This window comes from Canis lupus, chromosome 15, assembly GCF_048164855.1.
Source record: "Canis lupus baileyi chromosome 15, mCanLup2.hap1, whole genome shotgun sequence".
NCBI classification, from domain to species: Eukaryota; Metazoa; Chordata; class Mammalia; order Carnivora; family Canidae; genus Canis; species Canis lupus.
The window spans coordinates 19,757,333-19,770,376 of record NC_132852.1 but is presented as its reverse complement, the minus strand read 5'-3'; the positions used below and the strand labels follow the sequence as shown (position 1 = coordinate 19,770,376).

Genomic DNA, 13,044 nt, shown 5'->3' with positions numbered 1-13,044 from the left:
CAGGCTCCCTGCTCATCAGGGAGCCTGATGCAGGACTGGATCACAGGACCCTGGAATCATGACCTGAGCTGAAGGTGGCCCCTTACCCAACTGAGCCACCCAGGTGCCCAGACCAATGCCTTTCTGTTAGTTTATAAGTGGCTGATGAGTGAATGAGGGCTCTAGCTGCCCTAGGGTAGTCTACTGAGCAAATTTCAAAATTAAGTCTTCTGGTCTCTTCTTCTTTTGTAAAACCAGATGCTTGTGAAAAAGTGCAGTTATAGTTTAATCCATTAAATTATAGTTTAATTCAGGGTTTCTCTAATGATTTTTTACACTATTTTTTTTTTAAGCTGGGTACAGTATACTTTATTGATGGTACATGACAAGGTAGGACTCCCCAAGCCCCTCCCCTTCCTCGGGGTCCGGGATGTAAATTGGAGGTCAGGAGATTCTCAGTGTGTTGGGGGATTAAGTTGGGGCAGGGACTCCCCAGCAGCTGAGGGCCTCTCTCTTCCTCATGTTCTTGCTGGGGCTGGTGGTCCAGGAGGCTCTTACTCCTTGGAGGCCATCTGGACCATGAGGTTCACCACCTGGTTGCTGTAGCCGAATTCATTGTCATACCAGGGAATGAGCTTGATGAAGTGGTCATTGAGGGCAATGCCAGCCGCCGCGTCGAAGGTGGAAGAGTGGGTGTCACTGTTGAAGTCGCAGGAGACAATCTGGTCCTCAGTATAGCCCAGGATGCCCTTGAGGGGGCCCTCCGATAACTGCTTCACCACCTTCTTCATGTTATATTTGGCAGCTTTCTCCAGGCAGCAGGTCAGATCTACAACTGACATGTTGGGGGTGGGGACATGGGAGGCCATGCCAGTGAACTTCCCGTTCAGCTCAGGGATGACCTTGCCCACAGCCTTGGTGAAGCCAGTGGAAGCAGGAATGATTATCTGGGCAGCCCCTTGGCTGTCACACCACAGCTTCCTAGAGGAGCAGTCCACGTCTTCTGGGTGGCAGTGATGGCATGGCTGGTGGTCATGAGGCCCTCCACAATGCTGAAGTGGTCATGGATGACCTTTGGCCAGAGGAGCCAAGCAGTTGGTGGTGCAGGAGGCATTGCTGACAATCTTGAGAGAGTTGTCCTACTTTTCATGGTTCACGCCCATCACAAACATGGGGGCATAAGCAGAAGGAGCAGAGATGATGACACTCTTGGTCCTGCCCTTCAAGTGAGGCCCAGCCTTCTCCATGGTGGTGAAGACCCCAGTGGACTCCACAACATACTCAGCACCAGCATCACCCTATTTGATGTTGGCGGGATCTTGCTCCTGGAAGATGGAGATACTTCCCATTGATGACAAGTTTCCCATTCTCAGCCTTGACCGTGCCATGGAATTTGCCATGGGTAGAGTCATACTGGAACATGTACACCATGTAGTTGAGGTCAATGAAGGGGTCATTGATGGCGACAATATCCACTTTGCCAGTTAAAAGCAGCCCTGGTGACCAGGTGCCTAATATAGCCAATTCGTCGTGTCTCGGGGATGCAGCTGACACTGGACCAGCAGATGTGGCTGTCTGTCAAATGGGGAGGAGCAGACAGCCACACTGATTACTTTTTAGAGCAGTTTTATATTTTATATTCACAGGACCATGTGAACATAGAGTATGAAGAGTTTGCATAAACTCATCATATCTCCCATCACTGACTGTATTGCGTTATTATGGCGTATCTCTTGTAGTTAATGAACTAATATGGATATGCTGTCATAACCAAAGTTCATATTTTATTTGGATTTACTTTGTTTTCTATGAATGTGCTTTTTCTGTTCTAGTACCTCCTCTAGGAACCCTGATTACATTGAATTGTCCAGTTTCCTTGGGCTTCTCTTCACTGTGAGTGTTTTTCAGACTTTGCTATGAATGACTTGAAAGTTTTGAGGAGCACTAATCAGGAGTACTGTAGGATGCTCCTCTCCTGGACTTTTTTTTGTTGTTTCTCTCCTGATTTAGACTGAGCTTATAGGTTTTGGGGAGAAGAACCTCCGATGTTAAATGCCATTGTCATCATATCTCATCAAAAGTACATGTTATCAACATGACTTATCACTGTTGATGTTGATCTTGTGGCTAAGGTAGTATTTATCAGGTTAATTTAAGTCCTTTTTCTTCCTTTCTGTAGCATACTCTTTGGGAGAAAGTCACTTTGCACATCTTAAACTTTAAGGAGTAAGGAGTTATGCTCCACTTCCTTGAGGGTAGAGTACCCAATATAAAGTATTTGGAATTCTTCTGTATGAGAGATTTGTCTCTTATCTCTAATTTAATTATTTATTCAATCATTTATTTATATCAGCATGGACTTACAGATATGTATTTTATACTTTGGGTTATAGTCCCAAGTTATTCTATTTATTTTGCTCAAATCGTTGTAGCTTTGGCTAGCTTTGGAATTCTTGTGTCTCTTTGCCATACCTTCATCATTTGGGGGGAACATTTCCTTAATCTTTGATACTATAAGATGCTCTTGGATTGTCTTGTCTACATTTTGCCCTAGATCTAAAATCTACCACTTCTTCAAGGAGCCCTGGTTCCTTTTATTGGAGAATGGTACTAGAGACCAACATCTGAGTGCTAGTTATACTTATTGCTGGTGGGGTATCATTTCTTTTAGGCCCTTCCAGCTGACAGAGTGAGGGAATGTTTGTATGTATACAAATCCCTGTATATATACATTTCAGTATTTATACATATAATCAATTATATCTGTATTAAGCTAAATGTCATACATATTGACGTTTTCAACTCTAATCCATACTACATGGATCATTCTAATCTTTTTCCCTTGCTTATCTGTAAGTTTCCTCTCCAGCAGTGAGCAGCCTGCTTCCCACCATCCATGATTGATTTACCTAATTATTAAGTTTCAATACACTTGCATAGTAAAATTAGAATTTTTAACCTATACCCTGTGGGAAACAACTTTATTGACTAGAGTACAGTACTTATGTACAATTTATTTTGTCTTTATCCTTAGACTGCAGTCATTTCCGAAAATAGTCAGGTCAGCACCATTACCCCCCATTTTTTTCAGTAAGACTGTTCCACATATCTGTAATACAGTTTGATTCTTTTGTCACAGTCTGTGGACCATTAAGGGATCCCCAGCCTTCTAAATGATTTTAAAATATTTGTATGTGTTAAGATTTGCTCATTGTTCTCTAAAGTTTTGCTGGTTTTGACAAATGCAGAATGTCATGTATCCCCCATTACTGTATTATGTAGAATAGCTCCACTGATCTATAAAATCCCCTGTAATTCAGTTATTCAATCCCTCAAATCCCCGGTAACTATTGATTTTTTTTTAACTGTTGCTATACTTTTGCTTTTTCTAGAGTGTTCTAGAATTGGAATTATATTGTATACACCTTCTCAGACTGCTTACACTTAGCATCATGCATTTAATGTTCAGCCATGTCTCTGAGTGTATTGATAGCTCCTTTATTTTTATAATGGAATAATATTTCCTTGTATAAATGTACCACAGTTTGTTTATTCATTCATATTTGAAAGATATCTTCTTCCAGTTTTGGGAACTTATGAATAAAGTTGTATAAACATTTGCATGAAGATTTTTGTGAGGACTTAAGTTTTCAAACCAGTTTGGTAAATACCTAGGAGTGTGATTGCTGGATCATATGTTTAGCTTTGTAAGAAACTAACAAGCTATCTTCCAAAGTGGCTGTACCATTTTGCTTTCCTGCCAGCAGTGAATGAGAGTAGTTGTTGCTGTACATTTTTGCCAGGAATTGGTATCGTCAGTTTTTTAAAAAAAATGCTTGCCCATTTTAATAGGTAGGTAGTAGTATCTCATTGGTATTTTAATTTGCAATTCTCTAATGAACACTGTTATTGGCCATCTTTTCATATTCTTATTTGGTACCTGTGTACTTTCTTTGGGGGAAGGATGTCTATTCAGATCTTTCCCACATTTTATTTTTTTAAAGATTTATTTATTTATTTGAAAAAGAAAGAGAGGGAGAGAGAAAATCCTCAAGCAAACTCCCTGCTGAGCATGAAGCCTGCTCCGTCTTGATCCCAGCACCCTGAGATCATGACCTGAGCTGAAATCAAGAGTGCCACTTAGGCAACTGAGCCACCCAAGCACCCGTCTTTCCCACATTTTATTTTTTTATTTATTTTCATTTTTTTCCCCCACATTTTAAAATGAGGTTATTGTTGGGACATCTAGGTGGCTCAGTCAGTTAAACCTCACACTCTTGATTTCAGCTCAGGTCATGATCTCAGGGTTGTGAGATGGAGCCTTATGTGGAGCCCTGCATCAGGTTCAGCACTGGGTTTGGAGCCTGCTTAGGATTCTCTCTCTCCATCACCCTCTGCACCCCACCCCAACCCCACCACTTGCGTGTACACTCTCTCTCTTTCTCAAATAAATAAGTAAATAAGTAAAATGGAGTTATTGCTGCATTTTAAGAATGCTATGTATGTTTTAGGTGTAAGTTCCTTATCAGGTTTGTGTTTTACAAATTTTTCTCCCAGTTGTGGCTTGTATGTGATTTTGTTTTTCAATGTGTTTTTGCACTCCAATGGGACCTTTTAAGAGGAAAAGAAATTAATCAATTTGAAGAGCTCAATAGTATCTCTATGGGATTGTTCAACCTTCTCTCTCTAGCAATCTACTTTTCATTAGTCTTCCAAAGGCACTGTTCTTTACAAAATCTTATATATGAAGTGTAAGAAGATATAATAAGATATCAGTACTCAAATAAGTAAAAGGAAAGTACATTAAAAAAAAATCAGGTCTCCGGATGCCTGCGTGGCTCAGTGGTTGAGCATCTGCCTTTGGCTCAGGGCATGATTCCAGGGTCCTGGGATTGAGTCCCACATTGGGCTCCTTACAAGGAGCCTGCTTCTCCCTCTGTCTATGTCTCTGCCTCTCTTTGTGTCTCTCATGAATAAATAAATAATTAAAAAAAACAGTTCTCAAAATAACTCTGTGATGTAGATAAGACAGGCACTAGCATTCACATTTTATTATCAACTTTGAGAGGAAAGTTTATAGATGGGGGAACTAGAGCCCAGGAAAGCTATATATATGACTTGCCCAGAGTCAGTCAGGTAAAGATGGAGCCCTGTCTAGACTCCTAGCTTCTATCTCCTGTCCTCAAATTCTCTTAGCTGCATCACACTAGAATTATGTTAGCCAGAAGAACATTCTTGTTTTGATTTAAGATGCAAACTCAATGATAATCCACTTACTTAACAATTTTTATGATCTATTTAAGCATTGGCAGTGTCACATAAATAACTCTCACAACAGAATCAGTTAAGGTGCACCATGAGCCTTTAACTCTGCCTTTGTTTTCTTGGTGTTTTGTAGCTCCAGAGGATCTTTCATATTTTGCCATCTGATTCTTCCATAAAATCCTTTATTGTATCGAAATTTTTAGTGGAGATAGTCCTTGGTATTTGAAAATATTTTCTTTAAGAGTTTCAGAGGAAAATGTCTGCTATGTAACTATTTAAGCAATTTGAAAATGGAAAATTCCTTTACTGAAGCATTTTTCAATCTTGGCATTGTTGAATTTTGAGTCGGATATTTCTTTGTTGTAAAGGGCTCTTGCATAGGATGTTTAGTAGCATTACAAAACTCTACCCACTGGGTACCAGTAAGATCCTTTCCACTTGTCCACAAAGAAAAATGTCTTCAGATATTGTCAAATGTCCCCTGGGGATGGGATTCCCTTCTGTTGAGAACCACTGCTCTAGTGTTTAAATTGTGTGGTGACTATGATTTAGGGAACAGTAGATCATATTAGGTTAATGTCAAGAAGAAAGGGTTTATAAGTAAGCAGAGTTCATTGTTCTATATTTTTATTATCTTATTGCTATAGTAATTTGATACAGTAAAACAAACTTAAAAATTTATTTCAAAGTTAATAAAATGGAAGGAGTAAGGGTAAACCTTGGGGGAGGGGCTAGGAAAGATAAAGTAGAGCTTAACTAGGGGTTAAATACATTTTTGGCAAAATAAAACTAAAGATTTTTTATTTAAATTAAATTAATAACATATAATGTGTTATTAGGTCAGAGGTAGAGGTCAGTGATTCATCGGTCTTATACCCAGTGCTCATTACCTCACATGCCCTCATTAATGTCCATGACCTAGTTACCCCAATCCTCCCAACCCTCCCCTCCAGCGACCTTCAGTTCATGTCCTATGATTAAGAGTCTCTGGGATGCCTGGGTGGCTCAGTGGTTTAGAGCCTGCCTTCAGCCCAAGGCATGATCCTGGAGTCCTGGGATCAAGTCCCACATCGGGCCCCCTGCAGGGATCCTGCTTCTGCCTCTGCCTCTGTCTCTGCTTCTCTCTCTCTCTCTCTCTCTCTCTCTGTGTGTGTGTGTGTGTCTCCCATGAATAAATAAATAAAAATCTTAGAAAAAAGTCTCTTACAGTTTGTCAAAATGAAACATTTGTCTGAAACAAGGAAAAGTTCCTTATGGGAACATTTTTGCCCTTTGTCTTTCCATTGTAGAATCACGAAATTGTATAGCCTATAGGGCCCATAGAGATTATGTAGGTAAGTGCTAGAAGACAGAAGGATAAAATACTGTTGATGGATTCATGTTCCACTTTAACACGGTCTAGTAGCTTGGGGACTATAATATGCATGGCTTAGTTATAGAAAATCTATAGTTAATTATAGCATTAATTATAGCATAGAAACAATCTAGGAATCGCAATAATAACACATGGAAATTGACTTTAAAAATTGTACCTTCTGAATTAGAGTTCTCTAGAGAAATGGCTGATTCTAGGGCATCAGGGCAGAGAAAATTCACGATGAGCCTGGAGCATTTAGTGGTGCCAAAAAGGAAAAACAAAAAAGAAAGAAAGGAATAGGGCATGTCAGAAGAACACAGGAGTGGACTTATAAGAGCTCTCAATGGCCAGAGCTGGATCAATTCAAGTGACCAAGTAACTACTACTGAAATACAACCCCCAAAATAGAACACATACCCAGAGTTCATATTGATATAAATAAATAATTGAATAAATAAGTGGTGGAGAAGTGACCGATCTCCCTTATAGGAGAATTCCAAATATTAAATACAGAAGGAAAGAGGGAAATAGAAAAAGACCTGTGGAATACCATAGTAATAATTGCTGCAGGGAAACTTCATGTGTAAATGTCAAAGTTAGTGACTGAAGTATTCAGCAGCAACAGGATACTTGCTAAAATATCTTTCCCTAAGTATTTATTAATTACTGTAGTGAATTTAACCCATGTCCATAAATTCTTTGATACTCTTGTAGGAGGTGGAGCTTAATTTCTCTCCTGTGATAGTGGGCTGGGGCTGAGTGACTTGCTTGTAATAACTAGAATATGGGAATGGGAAACATTGCAACTTTACAGCAGAAAAACTTAGTGGATAGAAACTTAATAAAGTGATAAAGGTTACCATCACCAGTCATAGGTCATGTTAACAACTTTTACCCCTGATATGCTGTAATGAAAAAGGAAATTCACCTCTGTGATATATTCTTTCCAAATCTGTATGAGAAAACATCAGTAAGCGCAAGTTGAGGAATGTTCTACAAAATACCTAACTTGTATTCTTTGAAAGTGTCAAGGTTATGAGTAAAAGGAAAGACAGAAACTGTCACAGGTTGGAAGAGACTAAGGAGACATGACAACTAGATGCAGTATGGTATTCTAGATTGGATTCTCAAACAGAAAAAAGATTATTAAAAAAACTGATGAAACCCAGATATAATCTAGTTTAGCCAATAGCCTGTACCAGTGTTAATTTCTCAGTTTTGATAAATGTACCATGCTTATATAAGATGTTAATATTAATGGAAGCTGGATGGAGAGTATAGGGAAATTCTTTATATTATTAATTTTTTTCTGTAAATCTAATATTTCAAAGTTAAGTAGAACACTTAGAGTTTGCTCTTTAAATGCTTATTGGATATGTTTATAGAATGTTTATGAATGTAAATCACTCTGGAGAACAGTAAACATTACCCAGCAAAATTGATCATGTGCATTCTCCATGACCTAGCAATTTCACTAGACTTAAGAACAAAACCTCTTATACATTTTCACAGGAGACACATATAAGAGTGTTGATAACTACATTATAATAACAAAATCCTGGGGGAAAAAATCCACGTATCCATTCATAATATGGATAAATTGTATTTTCATACTGTGTATTAATATAATACAGAAGTATAAATTAATGAGTTATAGCTGCAAATATAAAAATGGATCTCAGCCACTCTTGATTGAAAAAAGCAATGGAGGGCAGCTTGGGTGGCTCAGCGTTTTAACGCCACCTTCAAGCCCAGGGTGTGATCCTAGGGACCTGGGATCGAGTCCTACACTGGGCTCCCTGCAAGGAGCCTGCTTCTGTTTCTGCCTCTCTCTCTCTCTCTCTCTCTCTCTCTCTGTGTCTCTCATGAATGAATGAATGAATGAATAAATAACAATGGATAGAAAAATACATGCAGTTTGTTTGAATTAATATAAATGTCTAAACCATGCTAAATTAACTAATATATTGTATGGGAATAATACAATAAGAAAAATTGTTTTCTCTGGTTAGAGACTGTGGCACACATTTTTTTAATGGGATTGGTACAAAGTGGTTCATTTTAAGGTCATTTAAATATATATATTAAATATACTTACATATGTGATATATCACATAATTATGAAAGATTATTTACTTAAATTTATCCCATTACTCTGTTAATCTCATTCTCTCTATGACTTTCTCCTCTCCTATTAATTTTGCTCCCACTTTGCTTTAGCCACCCTGACTTCCTTGCCTGTTCATGAACCCAAAGTGTCATCCTGCTTGATTTGCCTTTGTTCTAGTTCCCTCTGCATTCAAGTCTTTACTTACCTTGACCACTCTAATACTATATATCATATGGCCCTTTGGTGTTTTCTCCTACAATAGAATAAAAGCTCCATAGGGCAGATATCTTTGTCTGTCTTGTTCATTAATGTATCCTCTATACCAGAACATTTCCTGGCACATATAATAGGGATGATCAATACATAATGATTGAATAAATGAATGAATAGGAGAGATAAGTTTAATAGGAGAGTCTGGTCTTTGAGGTCACACAGACCTTTATTTACATCCTGTTTCTGTTATGTAGTAGTCATATGAATTTCACAGGTTATTTTCTCTTTGAGCTTAAGTCTTCTCATTTATATAGTGAAGATGCTGTGAGATTAGATGAGACTATGTATAGAAAGCACTTGGTGTATCACCTCCCACATAGTAGTAGGCACTAAAGGATGCTAAACTCTATCCTTATGATTGAAATATTGATATATAGTCTACAAAAATGAATCAGACATTAACTCTGGCCTTGTAGACTACTATAAGAAAGTGAAAGTCTTTTGGTGTTCGAAGGAGGGGGGAAGCCCATAGATGATATTAAACAGAATTTAAAAATGAATTATATTGATAAGAATAAATTAAACCCAAAGCTAGTAAAAGGAAGGCAATAATAAAGATCAGAGCTGGGATGCCTGGGTAGCTCAGCAGTTGAGCGTCTGCCTTTGGCTCAGGTCACAATCCCCAGGTCGTGGGATTGAGTCCCACATCAGGCTCCCCACAGGGAGCCTGCCTCTCCCTCTGCCTATGTCTCTGCCTCTCCCTCTGTATCTCTCATGAATAAATACATAGAATCTTCTAAAAAATAAGGTCAGAACAGAGATAAATAAAAGAGAATAGGAAAACAATAGAGAAAATCAATGCAAACAAAAGTAAGTTTTTCAAAAAGATTAACAAAATTGATAAACCTTTAGCTAGATTATGAAAAGCTTGAATTACTAAAATCTGAAATTAAAGTAGGGATATTACTATCTACAGAAATAAAAAGGATTACAGGAGAGTACTGTGAATAATTGTGTGCCAACAAATCAATAACCTAGATGAAATGGGTAAATTCCTAGATATTTAAAACTTTTAAAGACTGAATCACAAAGAGACATACTGAATATATCTAAAACTGGTAAGGATGTTGAGTCAATAACCAAGAACTTCTCAAGAAAGAAAGGCCCTGGGACTGGAAACTAATCCTTTTTAAACTCTTCCATAAAATTAAAGAGGAGAAAATACTTCCAAATTCATTCTATGAGGACAACATTACCCTGATACCAAAGCCAGACAAAGACACTATAATAAAACAAAACTGCAGACCAATATCCCTGATGGATATTGATGTAAAGTCCTTAGCCAAATACTAGCAAACAGAATCCAGCAGCATATAAAAAGGGTTATATACAATTACCAAGTGGAATTTATTTCTGGATGCAAGAATGGTTCAACACAAAAACTGATCAATGTAATATACCACATTAATAGTGAAAGGGAAATATAAGGGAAGGGAGAAGAAATGTGTGGGAAATATCAGAAAGGGAGACAGAACATAAAGACTCCTAACTCTGGGAAATGAACTAGGGGTGGTGGAAGGGGAGGAGGGCGGGGGGTGGGGGTGAATGGGTGACGGGCACTGAGGGGGGCACTTGACGGGATGAGCACTGGGTGTTATTCTGTATGTTGGTAAATTGAGCACCAATAAAAAATAAATTTATTAAAAAAAGAACCAATGGAAACAAATCATGTGATCATCCCAATTGATGTGGAAAAAATTTTGACAAAATTTAATATTCTTTCATGATAAAAAACATTAAAGGAGACTGGCATATCAGAAAAGCAGGTAAATATAATAAATCCACATATCAAAACCCCAGAGCTAACATCATACTTAATGATGAGACTGAAAGCTTTTCCTTTAAGATCAAGAATAAGACAAAGATGCCCACTTTTGGCATTTTTATCCAACATAGCCCTGGAAATTATAGCCAGAGCAAGGAGGCAAAACCAAAATGGCATCTAATCTAAAAAGGAGATGATGATATATGAAGAAAACGAATGATTTCACAGACTCCACTAGAATTAATAAAGTAAAAGGATATAAAATTAACATGGAAAAATCAACATTCCTATATACTCATAATTAAAAATTTGAAAAGGAAATTTAAAAAATAATGGAGAGGGGTATGGAAAGTTATTGTTTAATGGACTCAGAGTTTTAGTATGAGATCCTAAAGTTCTGCAGATGGATGGTGGTGATGGTTACACAATAACATGAATGTACTTAATGCCACTCAATTCTCAACTTAAAAATGATTAACAAAGGGATGCCTGGGATGCTCAGTTGGTTGAGCATCCAACTTTTGGTTTCGGCTCAGATTCTGATCTTATGGGTCCAGATATTGAATTCTGCACTGATCAGGGAATCTGCTTGATGATTTTTTCCCTCTATCCCTACCCCCACTCATGCTCGCTCTTTCTCTCAAATGAATGAATCTTAAAGAATGATTAATATAGTAGATTTTATGTTATATATAGTTTACCACAATAATCAGTTGGAAAAAACTTATTCATAGGGCAAATATAATTCTGTTCTCTATAACTCATAGTATGTCATGAACCACCACAAACAGAAATTCTTAGGATCAATGCTTTGTAAAATTTTCTTGTGGAACAGTACATATTCTCAAGTAATGGATTAGTATTGAGCCTGGCTTAAGGAATGCTTTCCTAATGACTGTTCAGGTGTCTGTTGACCAGCACACTGGAAAAATGTAGACATAACTGGGCCTCTGTGATGCTAATATAATTTCTATGAGATTTTCACTGGCAAAAATGCTGCTGTGAAATGCTAGAGTATGGGAGTAGCAGCTGGTACTTCACATTTCTGAACTGAAGCCTGAGTCATAGTATTCAGGTCGCATGAGCCTTGTTTTGACAATGTTGGTGAATGTGGCAGGGTGACATGAAGATGGAATTACTGTCAGCATCCTAGCAGCAGGAGGGCCAGAATGCAGCTCCAGCATTTGTTGGCTGCCGCGGGTAAGCAGATGGAATCAGACTGCGGCTTGAGGTCTCCAACAAGTTTCGAGTTTGTCTTATCCCAGGTTATGGTGCAGTAATGTAAGTCAGCTCTGGCACTAGTGATATCATGAGTTGCTAGCGAAAATAAGGATCTGTTCCTCATTCCTGTTTCCTGTGTACTTAACCTTTCTGTTTTTATTTTCTTGCAAGTCAAGGGGGTAAGCAGTGCCGTTTAGTGAAGGATATCTATTCTTTGGATATGAACAATTTCTCCCCACTCCATGTTCCACCTTCTCTCTAAAATGAAAAAAGGGGAGCTATACTTGTTCATGGCCACCTTTGACAACTATCGTTAATGTTTGTGAATGTCACTCTTATGTATAGGACTAGCAGTCACGACACATAGTTGGTGCTCAACGAATGACTCATGTAGTGGTACACAGCACCTTGTGACCAGTCAGCAGAAAGGTAAATCACCTAACACAGGCACACCTTTTCTGTAAAGGCTTAGATAGTAAATATGGCTTTTTGGGACATATGGCCTCTCTTGCAACTACTCAGCTCTGATATTACTGTGTGAAAGTAGCCATAAACAAGTTATAAATGAACGGGCATGGCTATTTCAATAATTATTTTAAATAATTATTTTAAACACAAGTGGACCAAATTTGACCATCAGGCAGTAGTTTTCTGGCCTAATATAACATTTTATTTAGCTATTCCTTATTCTTTAATCTTGGAATTCACAATTATCTAGAGAGAAGCTTTGAGACAAGGGATGAAATTCAAAGAAACAATGTTAAACATTTTATCCCCAAAATATATAGGTAGGAATAATAGAAATAACGACAGATGATAAGGTATCTATTTTAGTGAAAGACAAATAGGGTATGAGAATTATAGACAAAAGTAATAATAACTTTCATAACTTAAAAGAAAAATTCTTTTACTAGGTTTGTTTTATAGATGAGAAAAATGATAGTAGGTACTAATTGCTAATTTGAATTTTTTCAGTGTACTTTATGTTGATTTTGTCTAAATCACCAAACTCTTAGGCTCAACATATCATAATCCATGTGGGTAGAATCTTCGTGTATTATAAGTTCTGAGAAC

The 13,044-nt window shown here is 37.8% G+C and overlaps 1 pseudogene; it reads right to left on the bottom strand.

The window, feature by feature from the left end:
• Window positions 1–337: 337 nt before the first annotated feature.
• Window positions 338–13,044, bottom strand: part of LOC140604496 (glyceraldehyde-3-phosphate dehydrogenase-like) — a 72,130-nt pseudogene continuing 59,423 nt past the window's right edge.